Source organism: Centrocercus urophasianus, unplaced genomic scaffold, assembly GCF_019232065.1.
Source record: "Centrocercus urophasianus isolate 14NV4802_14NV808 unplaced genomic scaffold, USGS_Curo_1.0 seq_12, whole genome shotgun sequence".
NCBI classification, from domain to species: domain Eukaryota; kingdom Metazoa; phylum Chordata; class Aves; order Galliformes; family Phasianidae; genus Centrocercus; species Centrocercus urophasianus.
The window spans coordinates 22,456,052-22,478,787 of NW_024884364.1; the positions used below are offsets into that span (position 1 = coordinate 22,456,052).

Sequence of the window (22,736 nt, forward strand, 5' to 3'; positions counted from 1 at the left end):
GGAGCCAGAAGAGCAGTGCAGTAGATCCCTCCCTAACCAGCCCATCACACAGCCCCAGCAAGGTGAGCTGGGCTGGGGCAGTGGTCAGGGTGGGCTGCAGCCTGGTCTTCCTGCAGGCCCCAGCCTGGCCAGGGCTGTGTTATAGGGTGCTAAGTGCAGCAGGACCCAGGCTGGGAAGAGGCACCTTGTCTGCTTGTGGAAGAAGGTCTCAGTGCTGAGGGAAACAGTTTTGGTTAATCCAATGGAGAAAGGGTACTTAATTAATTTCTGCTGAGGTCTATAGGGAAATTCTTCTAAGGTCTGTTAATTCTTCACTGGGATCAGCAGGAAGCAACATTCTGATTTCAGCTCTGCCTTTGCAACTTCCAGCCACTCCTGGGAGGGCAGGGCGATGGTAAGAAAGACTGGATTGCCTGTGGAAACAATGATATTGGGTAAGATGTGCTTGGGAGCTGGATGAGGGACTGCTGTTTGAGTGGCAGCAATGTACTTTTGAGTTATAATTTAAAGTTACAGGTGAAAGCACAATTAAAAAAATAATGGTTTGTTATTATTTCTCCAGCAGAAAAATGGATTAGCATGTTCCCCCTTGCCTCATACCTGCACTGTCAACCACCACCACAATTTACTGGCCCCTCAGCTGAGCTGCTGCAACTCTTTGTGAAGCCACTCTTTGAACCCAGTCAGTCAATGGAAATCATCCATTCTGGGGGAAAAAAAGAAAAAAAAGAAAAAGAAAAACCAACACAGAAGGAAAGGGTACTGTTTTCAGAGCACATGGGGCATAACTGAGCACTTAAAAACCATGGTGCAGGAGCAAAAAGCTGGAAAACCCTTTCAAAGCCTCACTGTTGGAGCAGCCTAGCTCAGATGCACCCAAATCACCACAGATCTTGAAAGCAATTCCTCTAGATCATCAATTCACTGTGGATGTGGCACATTTTCCATTGTAAATCCCAATTTTGTCTTGTTTTTCACTATTAGTGGGCTTCCACCAAGAAGTACAGAACTGTAGGTTCTGGATGTATGCCTGTTTTGAAACAATTCGTCTAAAACAATGCAGATGTTTCCAAACAGTGGGAGGGGAAGGGGTATTGTTTTAAACCTGTAAAACTGTCCTAGCCACCATTCATTTGAGGAGGGCTACAAAAGCAAAATTCCCCCGCCTTACACAATGCTGATTCACACCCTGCTGAGGTACCAGAGGTCAATGTAATTAAGGCATGTATGTACAGAAGGCCATAATAAGGTTACATGCGCAACATTAATTCTGGCTCTTCCTAGCTTTTGCATGTTTGCTTGAGCAAACATTATCTGTATTTCTGTGGGCTACTGGAGGGATTTTTGCAGCTGTATCTAAATCACCTACCGTTTTTTCCCTCTGTCTTCACTAGCCATGCCTGCCTGTCTTAGAAATATCGTGTGAAGAGAAAGCAACTGCTTTAACTGCAAGTAAACTTACAAGATTATCTACGTACAAGTTGTGCTCAAGGACTGCAGTTATTAATATAGCTGGTGATAACTGATAATGCTGCCAGTTTGATTTGGTCGGACTGTTACATGAGCCAGCCAGGAGCTAACCCCACCAACACCGCTTTTGATCTAATGCAAAAGGTGAATTTCAGCTTCATAAATGTGTAGGGGCTAGCATATACCTAACTGATACTACCTAACTGCTTGTACTTGGTAACTGTGGAAATAATGGCAGACGATACATTTAATTTCTGATGCTGAACAATCAAGAACCGTTACAGGAATGTGGAAGACACGAGTAAAGCAATTAAGATAAGTGGAATGGCTTTCATTGCTTGTATCAAACAAGTGAACTGCTCAGGAAGATGGGCCAAGTTGGCGGACTTGCTCAAAATAAATGACCGATGCAACTTTCTATGTATGCTTACTGTAACTCCTACACTATGGTAGCTAGATTGGCTAATTGTCAAAGCACTGATGTGGCACAATTCCACTTACTACTTCAAATAAGAGCATAACTTGTTTTAAGTGAAGTTGAAGATAAGCTGACTGTAACAAATGAAAAGTAAATGACTAAATTTTGTTCATAGAGAAAGCTGAGCTTATAAACATATGCTCCTGAGTTTATACACATACAAGAATGAAGTGACTCCTGTTCTGTGGGACTATTCAAATGAAGTTAGTCATTTGTGTGAGCGTTCACAAGATCAGACCACAGCATCCAGAAACTCAGCTGCTACACCCAAACACTTTTCCCACAGCACTCAATTCTTAGTCACCACTTGCCAGGGAGAGAAGACTGTGTGTAGCAGAAGTCATTCTGGTCAGTGTATTGCCTATGTAGTACAAGAACTTATCTTGCTCATTTGCAATGATTCATTTTACAAGACTGCAAGTGTTAATTTCTATCAGTCATAGGCACCAGATTGATACTAAATGAAAAGGTGAAGAAAGCCTTGTCATTTGCTCTTAAGTCTAGAGCTGGAGAATCCCAGCTTCACTGATACACAGGGATTGACAGTCAATTTGGAACTGACAGTAATATTAATGATAAATACTTTCAAATGTTTCAAATGATTTGGGGTAGCTGCATCATAGGGATTCCTTCCTGCAGCCTGATCTGAGAAAAAGTAAGTCCTCTGACCTGAAAAACCAGTGACTCCCCGACACCTCTCTGATTGGTCTCCTCTACTCCTCATTGCTTTTGAACACTTCCTGTCATACTAGTTATCCAGCAAAGGAAAGGAACTGCCTAACCTGCTGTTGTTTGCTGCTGCCACTATGGAGACTGCAGGGCTGTAGTCCTTATAGAAGTTTGCAAATTATTTTATTATTAACTGCCATCATGTTAATTTAGCTGATAGTTAACTTTCTGGTTGTGGACATGCTTAAAGCCAATATTCACTCAATCCGTGGGCTTGAAAGAGAAGTGAAAGGTAGCTCTGAAAAGGCTGTGTATCCACTCCCAACAGATGACTTCCAAGACAGCAGTCTTTCTGCCTACTCACCATCATCCAGAGGAGCTTCCTGGATCCCTATGCTTCCATGAGAAAGGAGGGGAGATGCAGCTCCTGCAGCTGCCAGGAGCCACCAGCTTTGCAGAAAGGGATGAGATGACCTCATTAAGCAATGCAAAATTTACTCTTAAAAAAAAAAACAGACCAACAGAGCTGTAGAAATAACACAGTATATATTTTTAAGCACCTTAGTCAATTCAGTCAAAAACTATATGTTGTCAGGAGGAGGGGATGCAGTTTAATAATTTTAATGGCCAACACTTAAGAAAAGATTAAAGGTCTAATACATTAAAAAGGAAACTTTGCTGATGGTAATCACTTTTGCTGCTTTTATACATCATTTTACTCCATGTTTGTGTACAAAATGAGGTTTGGGGAGGCGGGTGGAATTTGAAGATTTAGGGAGATTACTGCTTTCATGAGAGTGTTTTATTGCACTTCGGCAGTTCTGGATTTAACCAGAAAATCCAATTGTGAAAAAAGGATGAAACAATCTGTTTTTTCTCTAATCAATCACAAGGTTGCAGAACGCATTAAAATAGATTTGTGACCACCATTCTTCTTCCTTCCCACTGCTGTCATAGCAAATGATCATCCAAAAGCAGATTGACATTTCACATATCAACTCTGATGCCTGCTGCTCTCTTTTTACCAATTTTTATGATCATAAACAAATAACTTCAGAGGTGTTACAAGAACACAGAGAAAAACCTTACAGTATTTTAAAAAGTGCTTCCCATAAATGATTGACAAAATTACGATCAATTACATGAAATAATACAAAAATTCTCATAAAAAATAAATAATCATTTATGCTACTGGAAAATATTTCTGGATTTTGCCTACGGTGACCTCATCCCTAAACTAACTGTTGTCTCAAGTATAGCAGCTAGCAACTCAAATCAAAGGCAGTATCTTCAAATCGATACAGAATGTGGAATCATCCCCTACTGTTGCAATAAATAGCTGTGGCTTAAAGCCACTTAAAGCCACAGTGCAAAGACTCTTATCCAAGGTAGTTATAATTTTACCCTCTACATCTTCAAGTTCATAATGTTCATCACATGTAGACTATGGACAGACTGCTTCTGGTATCTAAGCAAGATCATTTCTGCAAATGCAGTGTAAATGCACAGTAATGTTAAGAAACATCTCACAGTTTCTTAGTGTAATCACCTAGACTAAGCTATTATATTAGATATAAATAAGTGTTACAGTACTTCCAGAGGACAACTCATCCTTTTCCAATGCAGATGCAATATGCAATGAGATGTGTCATTGCTGAGGGTATCTTCCTGTTCATTGAGTCTAGGTATAGAATATATGGTTCATTTTTAGACAGTTAAATTTAGGTTAATTCCATCCAAATACTACAGAAACCTTTCAGAGAAGCAATTATTTAGCTATTCTTATGACACTGACCTGAGATCAGTAAGCACAAAAGACTACAGATTAGTTGAATGAGGTAATTAACACCATTTTTGGACTGTAATTTACCCTAGTTTCCTAATTGCTGTACATGGATGTTCCCTGTCCTCCACAGGCAGATTCCTAAACCTATGCATTGGAGCAAAGAGGTCTTCACATATATTTCCTGTCCCCTGATGCTGCCAAAGCCCGTGGGCTTCAACTCATTGCAGCATCAAACCGACACCCGCGTCTGGAGTGGACAGATGTGATGTGAATGAACCAAAATCTCTCAGAAGATCCCAGTAATAAAAAAATCCAACTAAGCTCTGAACAGTACCGATAGCCAAAGGATCTGTCCTATGGCCTTTTATTGTGCAAAAGGTCATTGGGATTTGGGAGGGCGAGTATATATGCTTGGCATTAGATGATGCAGAGTATGTTGCTGGTGGTGGTATTACAGTTGTTCAGCTAACAATTGGGAACATCAGCAAATAAAGTGAAGCCACTACCAGGTACAGAGAGCACTGTGTGAGTATCTTTGTGGTATTTGTTCTGGGCCATATTTTGTAGAGCTGCTTTTCATTTCTCTTTTCCCAGCTGTCTTTCATGAGCACAATATAAAAGGTTAAGTATTAATATAGAGTCTCGTGATTCATTGACAGTGGTGGAATGTAACACTATGTTTGATTACATTGACTGAAAAAAATCACTGCTTTCCAGCACGGAAATCATGTGGTGATACATAAGGAGACGGATAAGTGAAATGCTACAGCATGCCACTCTTCAAAACAAAAGCAGGAATAGTCAAGGAGATTTTGCTGAACAACGCAGGAGTGAAAGACAGAAAGAGAAACTGAAAAAGAAGCAGCAGCACATACCAAGAAGCAAGTTAAAGAAGCACTGGAACATGGCTTTTCTGAAGGTCTTCAGAGAGATTTCTGGGCTGAGAGCTTAGCTGCAGAGGGCTGAGAACATAAAGAACTGTAACTTGTCTGAATACTCCTGAATGCAAATGCATGGATGTATGCTTTCTTTGTATGAAATCCACAGATATATAACACCATCAGCAAAGATGACTGCTCTCCTAGCCATTTCTAGTTCTAATTAAATAAAATCATGTCTCTGAAAATCAACTAATCTCTTAGACAGAAGGGGTAACAGCACTCTGTTACATTCTAATAAATGTGGCTTTATATGGGACAGAACTATCTGTCATTCCCTGCAATCTTATGTTTGTTTATATCCCACATAAAAATAATAAAGTTACACCAAATTTTTATCATATAGTTTTATATGATGACCATATGTAATTTCTAAAGTGCTGACCATGTAAATATTTATCATACACATTTTTCTGTGCAAGAACTGCATTTAACTTCATCAGTTCCATTTCATTTAAAAAAGACTAAGCCAGCATATTAAACTGATTTCTGGCACAACTGAAGTTTTTTTTTTTCTTTACTGTCATTTTAATTCATTATATTACTCTGCTATTTTTAACAGATCCCATTTATATTGTACATTGCAGTTCCAGAGATTAACAGTTGGAAACGAAAGATTAATTTACAGGAAATGCAAAATATCAAAGCATAGTGACAGGAGTTATCTTAAGAGTTGTATCATATTAAAAACCTCCCGATGTATACCATGGCATATTCTCTGCAGTTTAGATTTAAAACTTTCACAGGCAGGGGCTACCTACTGTTGGTGCTGCTGTGAAATAGCATGTGCTAAATCAATCCGTTTTAACAAGTGTCTAGGATGGAAAATGATTATAGTTTAGAAGAGGAAAATAAGTTGTTAGAAAATATCAGTAACAATGCTGTAGAACAGTACAGTATTTCAGTGACTTACAAAAGTGAACCCCTTGTGTGTGTGCAGCCACTTAAATTGATCACCACCTGATGGCTGTCCAGTGGCCCACATGGAGGGAATTAACTTGTTTGTCCACTTTGGAGCTGAAAACTCTCTGTATTACAGAAACTGCCACCAGACCTGGCACCATCACTGGCAGAGGCCAAGGGTTTCTTGGAGAAACGCACATTGCTGAGCTTTTAGCTGCTGACAGACTAAGTGCAAGGCTTCATTTGTCAGAGATGGTGGTGAAACCGTTCTGAAATTTTAAACAAAGCTCACAAGAAATATATCCCTCACGAGATGGTTATAGCACATGCACAGAATTACCCATTCTAGTTTACTAACAGCCATGGTACTGGACATCAGGCAATATGCCTCTAAAAAAATTATATTCACGCAAGCAAAAGTTATGGTCTTGAGGCAGAAATTAATGGGTGAGGTTCTCTGGCCTGTGTGATACAGGAGGTCAGACAAAATGATCACAACGGTCACTGTGGCCTTTTAAATCTGTGAATCTTTGATCATTAAATGGAAATCAAGTTGTTTTCAAAATCAGGTAATGCCTCTTTTCATTTGGTCTGCGTAGGGGTGTGTGTATTTGACATTTGATGCTGTAAAATATACATAGGTTAATATGATATTCTGCATGAGTGGGGCACTATCTGTTCCCTCACAAAGCTTCTTGTATCACAGGCTCTATCACATAACACTATTTTAGATACTATTCCGCTGTCAGTACTGCAGGCAGCACTTTATCACTTGCATAATGCAAGATCTAGAAAAGCAGAATAGACTCTTTGTGGACATTCGTGGGAGGAGTACTTGAGTAAAAGTAGTGTTCTGCAGCTTTTCTATAGCTAGAGTAATGCTAACACTCCTTTTGATGTAAGCAGGATCATCTTTGCTTTGCTGAAATGACCATATAGAACTAGCAACTTTTCTACCGTCCTCAACAGATTTTCTAGTCATTCTTAATGTTCTGCTGGTCACAATGAAATGGCATCAAAATATAATTGATGGATTCATTTTGCGGAAGCTAGGGTTTTTTGTTTTGTTTTGTTTTGTTTTTTACTAAGGCTTTAATTTTTTCAAAAGAGAAAATTCGATTAAAAAAAAAAGCCATCATACTGTCAGTTGGAGAGAAGATGGCACTGCAAAAACAAAGTGATAGAAGTTGGCTATCCAAGAGAAGCATACAATTAGTTCTGAATACTTTTCTTTCAAAATTATACCAATAATTGGCAATCTTATTCACTTGAGTTTGCATTTGGCTAAATGACAGAGACTTCTATTAACTGATGCATTAAAAAAAAAAGTTCATTTGCAAATAGCAGGGTCTACTATCAGTGAAAAGCCGGTTTTCTTTCTATTAAAAAAAATATATGAGGGCACTTCTAACTGCATGATTCCCATGCCCACCACACAGCATGTATCACCACATTTAGGATGGTAGGATGGTCTTAGGAGCTCGCTTTGCTGCATGAGCAGCACTGTGAATGGCAATACCTCACACACCTTTTGTAACCACCTTCTCCTCACAGGGCTCCTGCCCATTTTTGTCTCATGCCACTGTCTTCTGTCTTCTTCCTGTGTGCTGGCCGCATTGTGAAGCAGCCCAGCAAACAGGTCAGGTTTGAAAAAAAAAAACCAACAAATCCTACCTGCTGAAAAAAAAAGATAAAAAGAAAAAGAGAACAGAGTCATCATGGCACAACAGAGCAAATGGGGAAGCCTGCAAACCTGAGCATCACTGTGGACAGAGCCAGGCTCACTGTAGGCTTAGTGAGTGATAGTAAGAAGATAATCTGTGCCTCTCCAGTTTTGCGTGCCAGGTATTCACCCTTCTCCACACCTCAGTAACTGTGTCGCTTCCCATCCGCCCTACACATCCCATGACAGTTTGCCACAAATAGATTCAGAAATTGACTGTCAAGTTGTTCTTTATAATGTAGTTTATTGCCATACATGAAAGCTGCATTGACTTTCCTCCAAAATAGGAGCAAAGAGCTGCACTGCACTTGATGTTACCTGCAATGAAGTTGAGCAACAAAGGGAAGAATTGGCTAATACCTCTCCGAGCTCAGTTAAATGTCTTACACTGGTCTGGAAAGGATCAGGATAATGGAAAGTTTTGGTCTGGGTTGAACAACACCTCAGAGGAACACTTTTGGATGTCAGAAACTTGGCTTCTTTTCCCTCTCTTAGAAGAAGTTGCCATATAATTACCTTTGCCAGGTACTTTCTGTCGAGAAAAAAAAAATAGTAAAGCCTATTTTAATCCTTCCCCTCGTTGACACCTCATTGTTTTATACTTGTAATGATAAATGTGATAATGAGTAATAACATCTATTCATGGAATGTGTGAAAGCAGGTCTGAAATGTCAGGATTTTGCATGAGGAAAATGTGTCTCCAACAAGGTCAACTGCACTGACTTACTTTAACCCATTCCTTATTAAAACACATGCTGAATTTCTCATAAGTCTGGTCAGAGTACATTCTCTGTCTCTGTGCCTCTTTGCCTGCAGTTTTTTTTTTTTTTCAGATGGTGCTCAAAGGCCAAATTATAAGAATTTTCACACTCGTTGTTCCCCATTAAAATGCTAATGCTGGTTGTGATTCTTATTGTTTAATCCCTTGAATGCTTTAGGAAATGGAAGACAGAGTACACATTCTCTGAAAGAGCGCTCACCCTGTATGTTTCTCTGTCCTATTGTCAACAGCAGGGCAGATGAAATGGAGTGGCTTGGCCAGCAGACAGGGCTCCTTAGCAAGGTGCGGAAAGCAAGCTGTACGCAATGGTGCCTCTGATGTTACACGCCTTGTGCTCGTTCTGTTCTCTCCCACACGGACTTTTATAATGCCCTCATCACCGAAGTGTCTGAGTGCTTTCTAATAGTGCATTAACCAAAACAGCCAACATCTGTCACTTGTTTCTCCTTTCATCCTGTCCCCAGGGAGAAGAGCCTGCGTAGAGAGAAACCTTTGGTAGTGGGCTACTTTATGAGAAAAAGATAGGGAATGAAGATTGCTTTTTAAGAGTTTATTAGCGTACGTGTTTTTGTGATCTATAACAGGGTGGGAAAAGGTTAAAAGAATACACTTGGAGCAGAAGGAGATGAAGAGGTATGGTGGTTCACAAACTCTGGGGAATGTCATCCATGGCGCTTGTGTGCCTTTCAGGACAGCTCTGCTCTGCTCTACTCACCATGGTGTCAGAGACTGGAAGCTGCCAACCTCAGTCCTGGTAAATTGGATTATTACAATCATGAGCTGAGGCTTGGGATGGCTATCAGTGAGAAAGACAGATTCTGAATTTGACTACAAAATTCCAAGGGGTTGGCACTGACAGCACCATGCTGACTGTCTGTAGATAACTAATGGTGGGTGACATAGTCGATCTTTTTGTTGTTCCTGCTTTAACATTTCTTGACCTTAAGAATATAGATGCTGATTTTTGCTCCCAGAGTGAACTGAAGACTTGAAAACCAGGATCTTTTCACTTACCATAATCAGGAAATAACTTCTTTTGCCACCTATACATGTGCCCCATAGAAACAAAGATTTCTTTACCACAGAAAATAACAGGAACAAAAGATACAGATTTTATAAAAGCAGTATTCGTTCTGTAACAAAAGATGCATTTTTCAAAATACTCCCATCTTTTCAGAGCAACTTACATTATTTGTGCTTGTGCGTAGTTTTTGAGAATCCTGTTAAATAACTGGTGCTTCTTCCTGCTTCTGTGACTTTCCTCATTCCTTTATACTATCTGAAATACTGGCTTTTATTCCGTAATAAAACTATCATGAAAACCTGGCAAGCATCTCCTTAGAAAATTCAGCACTGCTGTATACACACTGTATGCTATCAAGCTAGTTTTAAAGAGTATTTTGACAATACTGAATGGCTTGTTATGTCATGATAATCTGCTTCATATTAATTCATTCTGGCTCTTGTTACCTTAATTTAACACTTGAGAACTTTGGATATTTCTACCATCAGCCCAGCTAAAATAACCACCTTTTTGTTTTCCATGATTTTTCAGCATGAATCAAGCAGACATTACCCATGGTTTCCATGGCTAGGTATGAAGCTTCAAAACTAAATGAAGGACACCAAATGAAGAAATATTAATTACAGTTTGCCTGGAATCACAAGGGAAGAATTGATTCAGACACACTCTGCTGTGGGCCTGGATTAGCAGTACACCATGATTCCTTCTCCCCTTGAACTAGCTGTGCTCACCAACGAATGGAATTTTACAGCCCAGATTTTCCGCTCTTCTTTTCTTCCTTATGCATAAGACAAACAAGCAAACAGTGTGGCTCAAAGATCACAAGAGCTGTCCTGAGTACAACTACCTTGCATAGGAACACAGACCACATCGTAGTTTACATCTTTGATGTCTGTCTTGAAATTAGACTGTGATTTTTAAAGTTAGGTAGCACAACTAACTATTCACATGAAAATATGTAGATAAAAGAGCCGTGTTTTCTCATCCGTCATTCTCGGCTTTTAGAGTCATAATCTTGCTATTGGACTGCGCTTTTCTGTGAAAGCATGCATTCTTTTATTCCATGATTTCATATCTATGCAGGCATCTCTTTCTAAGATGTGGGCTGTTGCACATTCAACCCATATGTGTCATCCAATATTGAGTAGCTAACACTGAGATAAACAGTCTAGATGTCTACAGTGGAAGATGTTCTTGTTCCTAAGTCCATCAAGAAGAAAAGCAAGATGTTCAGCTAGCATAGTACGGTCTAGGTGACAGTTTGCTCTGTCTGGGTGTAGTTCTGACTACCACCAGTGTGTTTGCTTTTTATTTGTAAGTTTCGAAAGCAAGTAAAATAAAGTGAGAAAATCACATTTAGCAATACATACTTTATTATTATGCTATCAAAGGCATAAATGCCTTTAAAGTAAACTAACGTAATAGATCACACTCAAAAGACAGAAAATAATAACAAGATACACATAATGCTAAACCATCAATGTGTTTGGTTGGTGGCTTTTTTTTAGTTGCATTTTAATAACTATGATTCCTCTCTTATTCATTTCTTTATACCAAGACTGTTAGACCAAGAAAAGCACCAAATCAGCAGACACAGGAATTTGTGCTTTTAACACATATTCTTAGGGAGAGAAGATCTGGCTTGTAACATACGTGTATCACATACTTAAGAATCTGTTACAACTTGAATACATATGGTAGCTGTTGTCCAAGTAAGTCTATTCAATAGGCACTACAGATCTGTAGAGGCCAGTTTTTATAAACTCATGGATTCACAGTGTATTGCCTTCATTATTTTCAATGACTGCTTCTCTTAAGTAGTACAGCTTATAGTGTTATAGAGAACAGCCACGTGAATATAATGTTGGGAGGAGGGAATAACAATAAAATAAAAAATAAATAAACCCAAGTTTACTTACACTTCTTTTATTGGTCTAATTCTCTCAGGCCACCTGTTTTGTAGCAGCTGTGAACTCAGTGAACTCCAGGAGATTACATGATTCTAACATTACAGATCAGCAGCCAGGATGTGACCTAACTTCAGTTTCAGAAACAAAACAAATAAAACCCAAAGTGGTGTTTGCATGACATTTTTAGTGGCCTGAAAATGTGTGATATCATGTTGCAGCCAGCCTGGTGCAAAGGCGAAGTGCTGCTGCAGGAAAGTCCTGCTCCTGCCTTTCTCTCCCAGCTGTGTGCCTTAAGCTCTCGTGTAGAAGACCTACCTAGTGCTTTGACTCAGAATAGCCCATCTGACTGTTGTGGTGGTTTTGTTCTCTGTTGAGCCACCTAAATAATCCAGCTCACCTTGCAACTGCACAATCATTAGGTCTGAAAGAGAAAAGGCAAAGGAAGCACAAAGCCAGGTACAAGCAGATAAATCAGTGGAATTAGCCCTTTCATTAGCATTTCCCCATTAAACTGGGGCAGATGTGACATGAAAACGGGCCCTAAGAAAACGTAACACATTATTTCCCTGATGCTTCAATAGCTCATATTCAGCACTAACATTCTCACATTCAGCTAAGTAAAAATAAAACTGTTTCCCCCATGAGAGAGAATCATGTTTGATAAAAATTTTACTGTAAATTACAAAACTATGCAAAGACATTTTTGATATTTTGATATGTATAAAATATTATGTGTCAAAGCAGAGTGAGAATTTCCACACGCTTTGGTTCAATCTTGCAGCTTAGCTAATTGAACTGGATGCTGCTTTAAAAATCTTTTTCCCATTCCAAGCTAGAGATTGAACGTTTGAGACTTCACACAAGTCCCTCAGCACTGACCTCATTCGTACGTTTTTATAAACTCACGGAGGTAGGACCAAAGGAGGTAGGTCTCGCAGCTGAGAACTCATACCTCACTTAGCCGAGTACTAATCACGTTATTTAAAAGAAGAGAGTGCCCTCTAGCGGAGAATTCTGAGACTTACTCCTAGTACAACATTTTAAGGGATGTACCGGTTTTTGCAACGCCAGAAACACCCAAGCCAACCCAAAACAAACAAAACCAAAAACCAGCTCAGAACCGTGTATAGAAAGTACAGTCAGCATTGAAAATCCTCCAAATTCACTCTCATTTTCAGCTGCAATACACAGGCTTGTTTGACATTTTTTTCACTCTTTTAACCCATACCTTTTTAAAATGTAGAAATACTTGGGTAATCCTATTCTTCTCTTTATTCTTTTACTGCGGTCGTCTGATCAGAAAAAGAGGTAACACGTGTTTTGACTGCCCTCACAACAGGAACAGTCAAAGGGAGTGTCTGCAAGGCGTTCATACACTCCTGCAAATAAGAAATGTGCTTCCCAGAACGAGAATAATTTCACAAATAATGTACCAGTAACAGAAAGTTAAATTAGCAATGAATATCCGTCACAATGAAGCACTCAACCAGCTCTTGATGTGACACAACTTGAAGGGACACAATGTACTTTCAAAGGGCACTGATGTAATAGGATGAGACATAGTGACCTTTGTATGGTTGCCTTATTTGCTACGCAGACTGCAATCAAGCAACTTTAAACAGCCCTGAGACTTTGCTCCTGACCTCTTCTGAACATTTTTCGTTTAATAACATGTAAGTGCCTTTTACATTCTCCCTTCCTGTTTGGATTGCATGGGGATGAGAGATCAAGATAGACAGCAAAACCCTGATCTGGTGGAGGAATGATCTCGCTCTATGAACCTCCTGTGAGTTATAGAGTTCAGAAGGCAGAACCCATGGTCTTGTCAGTAAGAAGAGTGAAACTAGTACAGTTTCATCCTCCTCCTCATTTTTCTCCAGCATATTTCATCGCAGTCTGACATTCCTGCTACCAGTTTTCCATCTTACACCTGATAGGGGTTTTCCTGTACCACATGCTGCCTTTATTGTGCCAGACTTATGGCTAACTCTTGAAACCCTGCGCCAAACCTTGCAGTTTCTACTAGTATTCATGGAGAACAGCTGCTAGAGCATAAGATTTCAAAAGAATATCAGCTCTCATTTAAAAAAATAAATACAGAAGAAAGCTTGAACAACACAAAGTCTCCAAATCTGAAGTGTAAATGCAAAACCACAAGAATATATTAGTCCAGATATGTGTCATATTTTTAAAGCCCAGTGGCAATCTTCTGAGGTGTGAGCTGTGATTTCCAAATGTCTGGAGCTGGCAATTGTTTGCCATTTAAAATTTCTCATGTGGAGAGTTTATTCTCCATCACACAGCTCTGGCCACTTCTGAGTTACAGGACACCAAATGAGTTTGGCAGACAGCAAGATCTGTCTGTGTGCGTCAATCACGCTTACTAAAATGTCTCTCCTTATTCATTACATTCAAATGCTCTGTGAGTAGACTAAGACTGAACTGCAGTGTGGAGGATGTTTTAGTGGCTGGAGGGTGCACTTCGTGTAGAAAAATGGAATTGGAAGATGTAATCTTCACCATTCTCTCTTTTTCCTCTCAAATGCTGAAGTATGTAATCTTCAACAGCATTTGTAAGTGTTTGCTTTCTAGTATTACGCCTGTGTTATCTTCTTTTCATTTCCTTCCAAGCTAGCTACTTGTAATTTCTCATCTGGGATGAAACACCTGAAAACCAGAAAATAAAGAAAGAAAATAAAAGCAACACGTATCTTTTCTACTGAAAATTACAATGATTAAATAATTTCTAAGATAAATCCAATGAGTTACAAATACAATCTTCACATGATTTTCTTTTAGCTATATTGCTAATAGTTTGCATTCATTTTTTCGCATATTCTAGCAGATGGCATCTCTGAATGGACGTGCTGAGACAAAGGACTCAGGCAGTAATGAGGTAACGCGTGTTTAACCTCATTTGTTGTCATGAAAATTCTCATTAGGATTAAATTCATCCCACGAGAAAACAGGAGTCTACCTTAAATTACATGAGTATTCTCAAATTAATTGTAGTTGGCAACTAAACACAGTACTATCTCCACGAGTTCTCACTGGGTTTTCAACTCGTGACTTTTCTGCCATTCAGTCATTTCTAAAAATACTATCTTTACTCTAGCAGGCCTCATCTCCTCTTTCAAAATACAAATAACAAGAATTCTTCTTTGGCCTGTCATTTGTTTGATATGCTAAGCTTATGCCCATCTTAATGCTTCATTACGAATGGAAGGAGTATCTAACTCAGGAAGGCAGAAAAGGAAAAAAAAAAGACAGCTGAGAATCTTTGAATAAACTACGGAAAATGCATGTTGAATTATTTGAAGCCTAGTGAAGAAAAAATGTGCAAGTTTTCTAAGAGACTTTAAGCTTTTAGAGCAGATTCTCTGAAGATCTAACCACTAAAAAGATCCTAAATTAGATTAGAGCCTAAAGTGAAGTCTGCGTGTGGTGCTTTGGTACAGATTATTATATCATGGCAGAGGTCTAGACAAGAAGGAGCCAGCTGTGATTCTAGCCTGCATTGTGAGAGAGAGCATTTGAAACAGAGAACAGCATTATCCAGAAACAGCAAAGCTGATTCTGGGTCTCTTTTTCAGTTCTTTAGGTAGGTTATCCCCAGATGGAAGGATGACCCATATCCTAGCTTTGACTGCTGATGGCTTAGAAGCACAGAAACAATGAGTTCAGAAACCATTTCTCTGCATCCTCACCATTCATCCTCTAGAACGACAGTTTTTTCTACATACACTCCAAGACTCCAAGAAGCCCTGGAAGGGAAAACCAATTTTCAGTACCGTGTAGAACTGGTTCTAGAACAGACCCCCCTGGGACACTTGTGTATTTGTCTCCTTAGCACTGCTGTTGCAGCCCAATTCCTCCTCAGAAACAGACAGGCCTATGCTGCCATTACCTTGTTGCAGGAGTCCTGGTATTACTGTAGAAATGAGCACCCACTGAACTCAGGGAAGAGCGGCCCATGGTAGAGATGTCACACCATGCAATCTGAATTTCAGAGGAATTTGGATCAAGTCTTTCAAAACTGTAACTATGTGTTATAAATCAGCCATGTGGTATGTAGGACTGGAACACCCTTCAGCTTGTAATCAGGTCCCAGAAAGTCCTCTCAGTTCACACGCAATGGCTGGCTTTTCTGCTGGGCATAGCTTTGTCTGTTATGCAAATGTTAGTTTTCTTCTCCCACAGATCAAGGTCTTTATGGTGGTGCTGAATAATTTTAACATACCAATTGATAGTTCAGTTGGAAAATTGAACTATTTCCAAGCTTGGATTTTGAATGCATGAGAAAAAAAGAAAAAAAAAAACAACAAAAAAACAGCTTAGAAATTGATTTTGTTAAATCACAGCAACACTTTGATGTAGATATATATTTGTTTTCATAATGGCTTTGCCTCAACGAGTAAGGAATCAGCTTAAGCTAGTTGTACCCAGTGTACCCTAACACAAAACACCAACAAATGGTATGATGAAACTAAAGGCTCTAAATGTACTAAATGCATTGATCTATTAAAACATTTCTACTCCTATTTGATTGCATTGTCTTGCAAAGACAACACTTGTGTACAAGTATGTTTTTATGACCGTTCTATGAAAAATACAGAACATCAGCCAAATTCAAGTGAAATTCTCAGTGCAGTAAAAGTAGTGAAAAGTCTTGTGACTAGGGCTGAGAAAGAATGGATTGTCTTATTTTCATTGGAGCTTCATTAGTTAGAAAAAACTGATAGAGTAAATGCTCAATCACAAAGCACTATTTTTCAGCATAATTACTATCAATAACTATACATTTTTACCAGTGATGAACAAGAGTCTGCATGCTGCACTCTTGAAAGTCAGCACCAGCAAAGGTGACCCACTGTCAACGTAACCACTGCCAAAACACATCGCCCTCTGCCTCACTGTGCTCACAGCTACTGTTTGGTCTCCATAAACATTCAGCACGCATTGATGAATATCAGTAGGTGCTATTTTTTATCTGCATAGAGGAAATCAGTGACACACCTTTTCTTCATACACACTTCCATGTCAGTCACCATTTTGTCAGACTGCCCCTGTGCTGCCATCTGTCACACAGCAACAGAATGTAATGGAATACTATCAGGAAGGTTCAGCATCTACTGCCATGCCACCAGCATCTGTCTGTGACATTCCGAGCTGGCATAACAAAATAGGAGGCATTACTTTCAGCATTTGTATGATAGTTGCAAACATTTCATCCAATTATATTTTTCTCTAAATATTAGGACCTCAGCTTATTAGTTCTAAAAATACCAGAAAGCCTGAAGAGGTTCTTGGAATTGGTGCAAGTACTCACTCTTCAAGGTATCACTGTAGTACGTTTCTAAGAGAGAAATAATCTGCATTAAGTTAACATGTTCAGAACAGAACATGGACTTTTTTTCTCTAGCCTCTTTTCTTTTGCAGATCCTTTAAGTATTTGATCTAGTATCCAAGATTTAATAAAACATGATTTACCCTAACAGATAAATAAACTAACAAAAAATACATGAAGAACATAAAACATCACACATATTAATTCAATTATGAATACTATGTAGTGTTCTATATCACAACATCTGCAAAAATTAGGTCGTGTTAAAGATTAGTTTATTAGTAATACAGAACTCCAAAGTAACAAGAATCACCTCTTTTTTTTCAGATGTCCCTTTGACCATGCTAAACACTGCCTTTCCTTGATACTTGCAGTCTATAATTATGTCTATATGTAAGTTGTTTTTTGTCAGTCATATGTGATGTGTTGAAGTGTTGTTTTGTTTTGGCTTTATGCTGTTGCTGCTTTATTTTTAAATGTTTCCTCACAAGGCAGCTGTAGTTCAGTTGCTCAGAGTAAGTGCAATTAAATTGAAAGGTTGAATACATGTTTTCACACTTTGTGCTGGGAGGACTGGGTATCCCCATCCAGTAATCTATGCACTCTCTACAGCAGAGCTGGATTATTCCAAATGAAAATAGGTAGAGCTGGAAGAAATATGGGAGATCCTTGTATGATGGGTCTTATGCTCTTGATTTGCAACCTCACACAGCAGAACGATTCATAGAAAGCACATAGACAAAGTGCATAAACTAAGAAAAAAACATGCATCAGATGAATCTGAGAGACTATCAGATCCTAACATATACCAGCCATTTGCAATAGTTAAACAAAATACGAGAGTTGTGAATGGGGCTCTGCAAATGCATCATCAATAGTTTGATTTGATTATTTTGTAAAGAAAGCAGAACCAGATTGTTCAAGGATGATTTGCAAACAGATGAAGAAAACCCAAGGTTCAGTGCCTGTCAACAAGTAGTGAAAAGTGTCCTGTCCTATCTGTCCATCTGTTCTCCTCCCAGTGACTTCAGTTGATGAAAGTCAAAATTCTGTAGTAGGTGAGATTAATCTAGTCATCCTCCTCCCCATCTAGATAGTCTTATTTAACCATAGTGACATGGAAAGCTTTCATGGTATGCACAATCTGGGAAAAATATAAATGCTTTACCTAAAACAAACAAACAAACAGCAACAAGAAAACATAGTAGAGGTAAGGATTCTAGGCTTGTAAAGCATCGCTGCAAAATGTCAAAATTGTCTTAATGTTAGAAACTACAGGGGTGAGGGGTCTACAAAGCAAATAATCTCAGATGATCCCTTAAGTAGGCACTGTACAGGGACACTTTTTCTCAAATCAAAGATGGCTCAGTATTTTCATACAAACACCTCATGTTCTTCTCCAGCTAGCTAAGTGTTCCTGATGCTGGACACTGGAGGAATTTCAGAAAAGGCACCAATTTTGAGAACTGTGATAAGGTAACTGCAAATGAATTAATGTCCATACTATAAGAGAAGTTAATTTATCATATGAAAATGAATTCAGAAAATAATTCCCTTTTACTAATGTAACATCTTCTTGCTAAAAACTTAGTTTAGTTTTTTCATGCAGGTAACCATCTTTATTAATCTCCATCATTTGACTGGCACACATTTCAATTTTTAGATGATTTTTCTCCAGTACTTGAAGACTCTGGAATGTAAGTGTAAAGTATGCATACATTATGCAGTAACATCAAGGCAGAATTAGACTGTACTTTGAGACAAGATATTGTATCTGTTGCTCCTGTGAAACAGACTTGATTAAATTCCGTACGGAGACAAAGGTTCAAAAGTTCCTAGTTCAATAAAACATGGCAGAAAATGTGGGAAATAGCTGAGGATGTGAGGCTTTCACAATGTGAATGGATCTATTCCTGAAATATATGCATTTTCTCTGTAAACAGCTATTCTCCATAAAAATACATTTTTCTTAAATAACTCAGTGTTTGGTCTGTTCACATAATGTGTGTGAAATACCTTACCCTGCCCTAGGTATAGACCTGCGTACTCTTTGAAGCAGGAACAGAAATTTCAATAAAACCTGTTGCAAACTAGAAATTCTGAGGTCTTCCACTAATTAAAATATTTCTTTCCTGAAGGTCTGACCTGTCCGCTCTTAAGTTTTTCACAGATAAAGTTTGGGAAAAGATCTGAACAAATGATAGTTTGGGAAAATGATGGGAGACAGTTATCAGATTTCAGCCTACTTTTGTATGAGCATTCAATAGTGTTCATAACAAATAAAAAGCAGTTGGCTCCAGCATACATGAAAACCATGGAGGACAACATACTGCTCAGAGGCAGTACTGGCAATTCTTATGTTACAATAGCTGGATGCATGGGCTGAAGAAGATGAGAAGAAATTTGAGTTTTCAGCTATCATAACAGGAACTGCAGCCAATTGTAGAGCATGTTCTTGCTCATTACTTGATTTTCCCATACTGTAGGCTCAAATTGTTTGATAATGACCTCTGGGAAAAAAAAAAGTAATTGCAACACAATTGTTTTGATTAAAAAAATGTAGCACTGCAAGGTCTGAGTGTGTGTGCAGTTCTCATGGACTGCTTTTTGGATGTGCTCATGTATCTGAATTGAGAGTAAATTGACTGAAGAAAAAAAAAAATTATTTCTCACCCTTGCCAAGAGATAAGGAAAAACAGAAAACAAAACAAAACCAACAAGCAACAACCACAAACAAGATCCTTCCACAGCTTCTATAGAGATAAAATAACACCAAATTGGGTGATCTTTATATAGACACAATTTTTACAATTCTCTTTATCCTTCCCAGGAAAGTATGAGTACAACTTCAAATGAAAGACAACAAATGCATCTCCCACAGAAAAGAGCACAACCGATCACCATGTCCACTGTGAATGCTGTCAGGCCCCTGCCAGCACCAACAGCCTCTCCCTGCCCTGGGTTACAAGCCTCAGCCCAAATCCTGCCCTGGGACCCCTGGTTCTCTTGTGGGGCTTCCCAGATGGGCCTCAAGTCTGTGGTGTTCTCATCTCCAGCCCTTCTCCTGTTCCATCTCCTGCTGCCTCCGGAGGAACCTATCTCTGGTTGATCCCCTTGTTGCCACCCCCTGGCCCTGCTTATGTGCTGTGAGGCCGTGCCCCGGCTGGCGGAGGCATCATCATGCTGCAGTCATTCTTGGCTCATCCTCCCTTGGAGAAAAGCCCCGTTATCGCTATTCCCTGACAAACACAGCAAGTTCATGGAAATTGCAATAAGATAAATTTCAGTAAGCCATTAGGAAAGCTTCCTAAGTGCAACCTGTTCTTAAAGTCCCTTCTACCCTTAGTTTCCATGTACCTGGAAGATGCCTGCAAAAGAAAATAGATCAAGTTAAATTCAAGCATGTTAAAGCTACAATCCTCTGTGTCTTGAGGGTGTGTCTGCATGGTCCTTCACAATTACAGCTGATGCTTCCTCTTCAAAAACTGGTAAACTGCTGCTCTGTGACAGGCCTATAATGTGATTCTCTAATAAAATTGCAGTTAGGGGTCAATTTTGGCACCTGTCTTCTAAACCAGCAGCTTCCATTCAGTTTTTCTCATGTGGACGGACAACTGGACCTACAGACAATCTACCTTTTCTCTTAAGCACTTCTTTAAGTTTTTTCTATCTGCCACTAAGGTATATTCTGACTGTCTTCAGAAACGGTAGATGAAATATGCCCATATGGGATTCTTAAAATATCTGTACCATTCCAGAGTAACAGATTTTGCTATTTTCTTAAATACCACTGCAAGTTTTCCTGAACAATTCATTTTGAAGGAGGCATGAATAAATTCTCCTGATACTGAGATGCCCAGCTGGGGTGTCTCAGGCCACAGCTTGTGTGACACTGCACAATGGCATCAACATGATGGCTGCCTCCGGACAAACACAACAAATAAAAATAATCACGAGCACAAACTGGAAAATAAATGAGGTAGCTTTGTATTCACAATGGAAATCAACTAAGGTACACATAGAGCTTTTGCTTTGATGTTCTAGCGTATCTGTGTAATAGCTGTTTTGATACTTGCCTGAGATGTGTCTCTATTTCCAGTCAAGTATTAGGAAGCTGAATGCAAAGTGTAACACCTTAATCTTTCTTTTTCTTTCCTCACTTGATTGCTAGTTTTTCATCATATGTTGCCACATGGAAAGTTGCCCCAAAAATATCACATTTTAATTAAAGAAGTCATGTACAGGCAATGTGATGGATTGGGAGACAAGGACTATGGGGATGGTCAGAGGATCTGTATGGTTATAGCCAAGTTAAACTGACATTTTATTGACACTTATCTGCAACACACACATGGCTTTTTGTCCTCACCTTTATCTACTGCCTCTAACAGAGATTCCTGTCATTGCTTGGGTTCTTGTTGTTTTCATTTTGAATTGGCTTAACTATGTAGGCTCTAAATCAGTTCTGAGCAATGACACATCTGAAAAAAATATTTGTAAGAAAAAAGATTGTTTGTGGGTTAGAGATTAATGAGGAAAAACAAAATAAAAACAAGAATATTACCAAGGGAAGAAATATCTACCGGACTTGTGATGGGGGTGGAAGAAGAGGACAAGCTTGCACCCAGAGCTGTGGTGCCCCATCCCTGGAGCTGCTCAAGGCCAGGTTGAATGGGGCCCTGGACAGCCTGAGCTGGTGAGGGGCAGTCCTGTCCACAGCAGGGATTGGGACTCAATGACCTTCAAGGTCCCTTCTAACCCAATTAGTTCTATGATTTTATGATTCCATGATTGTATGATTCTATGACATCTTGCCATAGATCTGCTGCAAGCAGCATAACTCATGTCACGATTTTGAATGCTAGAAAACACTAACTAAAACACAGACATGTGAAGGAAATCACATTTAGTGCACCTTTATTTGGTCTCTCATTCTGGAATGACTAGAACTGGTTAAATCAGTTTTAGGACATCAGAAAAAAAAAAAAAAAGTGAGATCTATTTTCAAATACATTTTTCTCCAACTTTTCTTGGTATTGCTTAAGTTAATGTTTGTTATTAAAAGATTCTAATTTAGCCTGTCTGCTGTGTAGTGGTGTGCTTTCATACTTGTCAAGAAAACTCTCATTTTTAAAAAAGAGCTTGAAGAACTAACCCATCTCTGTCAATTAGAGAACTTGCCTGCATTTCATGCTTTATTTGATCTGTTATTCAGCATTCATAAATAATTGAATCTGTTGATGATATCTCTTTAATACAATAAGACCTCACAATAAAGCAGTATGTTTTTTTTTCCCAGAGTAATTTGCTGTTGCTGGTTTTTTTTTGTTTGTTTGTTTTTTTTTTTCTGATTGGATTGTGTTGTTTGTTTGTATTTCAGAGCAATGTATTTACAAGCTAGAGCTTGGCCTTAGAAAACAGACTCTTATCACAGAATCACAGAATGGCCTGGGTTGAAAAGGACCACAATGATCATCCAGTTTCAACCCCTCTGCTATGTGCAGGGTCGCCAACCAGCAGACCAGGCTGCCCAGAGCCACATCCAGCATGGCCTTGAATGCCTCCAGGGAGAGGCATCCACAACATCCTTGGGCAACCTGTTCCAGTGCATCACCACCTTCTGCATGAAAAACTTCCTCCTGATATCTAACCCAAACCTCCCCTGTCCCAGTTTAAGACCATTTTCTCTTGTCGTATCACCATCCAC

General features: G+C 39.1%; 1 long non-coding RNA gene across 2 annotated transcripts; it reads left to right on the forward strand.

The window, feature by feature from the left end:
• Positions 1–13,240: 13,240 nt before the first annotated feature.
• LOC122155953 lies at positions 13,241–22,318 on the forward strand. Of its 2 annotated transcripts, XR_006167339.1 has the most exons (6): positions 13,241–13,355; positions 14,525–14,578; positions 17,357–17,422; positions 18,433–18,505; positions 18,639–18,726; positions 19,860–22,318. It is a non-coding gene; the product is annotated as an uncharacterized LOC122155953 (long non-coding RNA). The 2 variants fall into 2 exon arrangements; XR_006167340.1 differs by lacking the exon at positions 18,639–18,726.
• The last annotated feature ends 418 nt before the right edge of the window (positions 22,319–22,736 follow it).